We start from the raw sequence: 5539 nt of genomic DNA, 5'->3' as shown, positions 1-5539 counted from the left end.
ATAAAATGATAAAAAGTGCTGTCTACAACCATTAGCCACTTAGAATTTTCCTAAAATCTTGGCTGAAAATGTTACCTAACATGTTTGGAATTTATAGAGGGAGGTAAGGACCCTTAGGGGATGAGCTAAGACTCATATGCAGAGTGGAGTTAATGGCTGTTAAGTATGATGGACATTGAATAACTTCTCAGGGTAAGCCAGCTTTTCAAATTTCTTCCCTTTCCCTCCCTCCCTCCCTCCCTCCCTCCCTCCCTCCCTCCCTTCCTCCCTCCCTCCCTTTCCTCCCTCCCATCCTTCCTTCTACTAGGATCAGGTACTCCCATAGAACCCTTCAATCTTGTGCTGATATTTCCATTTAGCCTCTGAACCATCTTCTAGCATGACTTTCTCTTGGGCTAGTGGCTTCCCAAGGGGAGGTGGTCATTTGGATGTCAGCAGTTTGGCTTGTGATTGCTAGTCTGGACCTTCTCTGTCTCTCTGGAGCAGCTCTTTTGACGAGCCTGCCCTGGGATGGGGCCTTGGGGGTTTCCCCTGACATCTCTGCCTCCTGTGGTCTGTGTGCTGCTGTCACCTCGCAGCTCTGAGGGGGTTTTAGCTCTGCATCTGTGGCAATCACTGAGAGTGCATTTTGTTTCTGGTAATTAAAACCCGACTCACAAAAGCTTCAGCTTGAAATTTATTAATTAGCTGCAAGGCACAGAGTCTGGTTAGTTCTTTTAACTTGGAGAATTGAGATGCCATTCTCTTTGAAAGTTAAACTGTTTGTACGTTTTTTTTCCCCCTGGGTAAAAATGTTGTATAGTAAAGTCTCTGTCCTATATGTGAATTGGAAAGAACTCCAAAATTTTGTAAAAGGTGAAGTTATTTGTAAAATACTTGATTGATGATTAAAATTTATTTTTAAAAATCTCATTGTCATTGGTGTGCTACATAGAAATAATTAAAAGAATCTTTTAGTGAAAGTAAGGTTTCAGTTAGGTAATTTTCGGAAATCAAGTTGCACATTGAATCTCCTTTCCAGCTCTGGGCATGCCTTGTTTGGATCTTACAAAATTTCCATCTAGTGAAAACAGACTACAGACTGCTTCCACGTGGCACAGATATCAACCCCGTGGCTTTTCCCACAAAGGGAACTGTCTTTTGTTGCTATTGCCATTGGCTGGATGCCTCTCTGCTGTGCACACCCTGGTGCCTAGTCCTTTTTTTTTTTTTAAATTAGCTGTCAAGTGCAGATCTCTCTTCCCCCCACAGCGTTTCACAGCTGAGGTTTGACAAATGCAAAAAAAGGGACACTGTAATTTGCTAGTACATTATTTATTTCTACCAAACCACCCATAATATTCTCAGCAATAGGATGAAAATCATTCCCAGGAGTAGACTTTTAATAGGCTATCAATCCCAATGTTATTCCACAACGGGTAATCATACGTGCAAACACGGCAAAGCTTTAAACAAGGACTTCTGATGGAAGGAAATGTGACAATGGCTAAGGGTGCCTTTCTGCTTTCTTCATCGTCTCTGATTTTGTTTTCATGGGTTTTCTGCGTGTGCAAATGTGCGAGTCTCACCATCTGGATGTGCTTCTTATGCTTTTTTTCCTGCTTGTTTTGCCCTACTCTGGTTTGTTTGTTTTTATAATATTATTGCTATCATTATTATTATATGCCTGCTTTTTTTCTAATGGGAGAGATAAAGAAAGGGTGTGGATTTGGGTGGGTGGGGAAGTGGGGAGGAGATAGGAACTGTAACCAGAATATATCATATAAAAATCTATTTTCAAAAATAAAAAAGGTTGAAGAATTATTTGCAGTTTTGAAACGTGACATACTAAATGCCCCTAGAGGCTGCTATATGGGATTACAGAAGTAATGTGTGTCTGTACAGTTGGTGAGACTTTGCCAATTACCGTCTCGGCAGCGTGTGGTCCTGGGGGTGATGACAGCATGTATTCATGCTCTGAATCTTTAAAAGATGATGTTCTTTACGTTTCTGAAGTGCTAATCACCTACCCAAGTTGGAAATCAAAGGCTGCTGCAGTCTTTACCCGCCAGAAAACAAGGTACTGTGGACACAGTCTCATCAAGGATGTAAACATGTTTCCTAAAACTCTGAGATCAAAGCCATGTCTGAGGGGCATGTGTCACGCAGCCAACTCGTGTAGGGTCCTTGAGAATGATGAAAATTAGAATAGGAGAGAAATAATCTTAGTCTGGAGTTTTCAGAGGCGTCTTATCTACCACTACTGTCTGCTTTTTAACACGGAAACCGTCTGGTAGAGAACACACACACACACACACACACACACATACACACGAAGAATCACCATGTATTTTTATTTACAGGCAACTTAACTAATAAGCATTTATAAAATACGAGGCACGTTCATGTGTAAGATGGATTGTGCTCGAGATACAGAACTGAATGCCCCAAGGTTGTGTCTCTCTGGGGGAAATACATGTCCTGTCCAATGTATCATTGCTGGTGAGGGGAGCATGCCTCTTGCCATGATTGATTGAGGAGAAAGTGCATTTTGTAAACCAGGAATGTCCATCACCCATTGAACTCCGTTAGCAGAATTCAGATTCTTCTAATTCTGAAACCTAGGGAATTTTGAGTCTTACTGAAATTCAGTTATGGCTTTGTATCTCGGCCCAAGTGGTACTATGTGTCTGGTTTCGTTCTGTTGCTGTCATGAAACTCTCTGACCAAAAGTAACACAGGTTGCAAGGTTTATTTGGCTCACATTTCCCCATCACAGCTCATCATTGAGAGAAATCAGGAGAGAACTCAAAGTAGAATCCTGGAGGCAGGATTCATGGAGGAATACTGCTTGCTGGTTCATTTACTTGCTGGTCTATACTTAGCTTGTTTTCTTAAACAGCCTAGAACCACCTGGGTTGGGATGGTGTTGCCCACAGTGGGCTGGACCCTTCTGCATCAATTAATAACTAAGACAGTTCCCGCAGATATGCTTGCAGGCCAATGTGATCTAGGAAACTTCTCAAAAGGCTTCTCTCTCAAGTACCTGTAGGCTGTATCAAGCTGATGGGTAAAGGCAGCCAGGCTAACTATATGACTGTCACATTTTAGGTATACCCAAGTTTAATGAGGAAGCTTCTTCCGGGATGACCAAAAAAGAAGAAACCAAGAAGTCTGTTAGCTGCATACTGGAAATCAATATGGTTTATAATTTGGCAGCTATGTGAGACTGTGTGCTACCATCACCCCTAGCCTACTATGTCACTTAAAGGAGCAAGCCAAGGTCCTTCTTAAGGTATTCTGTCTAAATACCAGCTTCCTTAGTAGAAGTGACTTCCTATATTTTTATATCATCAGATAGTCCATTCATTATTACTTTCTTGTATCGCAGGGATTTCTGATCACAAGGCTAGAAGTGCTTGGGATAATAATAATCATTGCTCAGTGCCTACCATGTGTCAAGAATTGGGAAAGATTTACACTCAAGGTCTCATTGAATTCCTGACCACAATTTTATGCAAGCGTACGTCACGTCTTGAAGAAGATAAGACGAATCGAGTCTTCATTAACAAGATCCATTAATAAGAAAATTATTGGCAAGGTTTCAAGGAAGAGAAAACAGCCAACGTACAGATGGAGGAATGAAGCAGGTCAGAGAATCCCAAACGATAAGGCAGCATGCAGAGAGAGTGGCTGACGTCCGTCTCCTTGTTGGGACTGAGAAGACAGCTCTCTTTGGGGAGCAGAGACTGTATCAGCTCACACATTCACCAAGGGACTGGTTGAGATAACTTTGAGGAACTACAGCATGGACTGAGTTGGGCTTACCATGCCTCACAGGTGCAAAGGGAGGGTCCCCTCTTCCAGTGGACAAAAGTGACATTTCCAAGATGGAGTGGGTGGCAGATTCCGAGAGGGCTGTCAAAGTTTGACACCTGCTAGAACGGACAGACTGAGACGTGCTCGTAAAATTGGATCGTTCACTAAGAGAGAACTCCTTGATGGCTCAGCTGATATCAAATTTAACAAGATAATTGGGGGATAATTCAGACTTACATTTTAGGAAGTCAATTTACCATCCTCATCTTTAAGGCGAAAGAAATGAAAGGTGGCGTCTGAGCATGAGATGTGAGAGGCGTGGGCAGTGGGTGGAGCAAGTGGTCTTCTTTTCAGATGTTTGGCAAAGAGAGCCCAGAGAAGATATTTTGCTTGTTTGGGTCTGTTAAAAGCAACATTCTCTAAGCGAATGTGGATCAAGATATATCACAATTTACTTGAATGATTGATTTAATTTTGCAAGAATAATAAATCCTTAATTTCCTCCCTGTTTTGAAGAAAGATGTGTGGAAATGAGTCAAGGGAAAAATTATTGTACTTCATGGGGAAAATCTTACAGTTGGGATTTATGTCTGTCTAAACGTCATCTGAGTTGACTATAATAGACCATGAAAAAAACGTAAAAAGTCTACACCTTTTATTTACTTTATATTTTAAAGATCTATCTATCCATCTATCTATCTATCTATCTATCTATCTATCTATCTATCTATCTATCTATCTATCATCTATCTATCTATCTATCATCTATATCTATCTGTATCTATGTATTTAAACTCTGTGTATGGGTGAGTCTTAGTGTGCACATGATTCCAGGTGCCTGAGGAGGCCAGAAGATGATGTTGGAATTCCATCACTGGATCTGGAGGTACAGTTAGTTAGCTATGCGCTGCCTGATATGGGTGCTGGGAACCAAACTTGGGTCTTCAGTAAGAGAAGCCCATGCTCTTAAACGCTGAGCCAGTTCTCCCTGCCTCTGCCTCTTTCATTATAGCTTTTCATGAATTACTTTTGTGGGGGACTGTCTTTGGACAGACTGAAAAGTTCCTGAGGGCAGAGAACCCACTATCATTTTGCTTTTCATCAGGTTTTACAGAGTCTAGACTCAAGACGGTAAAATAATTTTGTTAAAGCCGACATGACTTTTACTGGAGATTTAGTATTGGTTTTAGGTCACTGCGATAAAATAGTTGAGCAGTGGGGAAGTATGCAGAGCCCTGTAGGTCCTCAGCTTGTTTTTTTGTGGATAAAATACTTTTGGAACACAACCATTCCTCATTTCCTATGGTGGCCTCTGTTGTAACAAGCAGAGCCGACTAGATGCAACCAAAGCTCTCTGGGCCTAAAATACCTAAGTAGCTCTTTGCACGGAAGGGTTGTTTGTCCCTGAAACAGTCCTTCCACTTTGTGCAGTGATGTTTTAAAAGCAAATTACCCAAGTACCTACCCACAAGATGAGCATCCAGTTAGTGCTGCAATTATCATGCCCTTGCATTCTCAGCTACCTGGTCATACGGTGGAGTGCAAAGACCTAACCTCATTCTATTTGTGCGTTAACTTTTGCCTCTGACTTCTATTAGGTAACCCACCTGCTCATCACTAGTGTGTGTGTGCAATATTCCTACTATGGCCAGGTAGTCACAGAGTCAATAATTCTTCGCATGTGTAAAGCTTCTATGGTATGAAAACACTTGCTTGGTATTTTACAAGTTAGTATATATAT

The sequence above is a fragment of the Alexandromys fortis genome, unplaced genomic scaffold (genome assembly GCF_014885135.2).
Source record: "Alexandromys fortis isolate MF-2015 unplaced genomic scaffold, M_Fortis_MF-2015_v1.1 scaffold_9, whole genome shotgun sequence".
Taxonomy (NCBI): Eukaryota; Metazoa; Chordata; class Mammalia; order Rodentia; family Cricetidae; genus Alexandromys; species Alexandromys fortis.
This window is presented reverse-complemented; position numbering follows the sequence as displayed.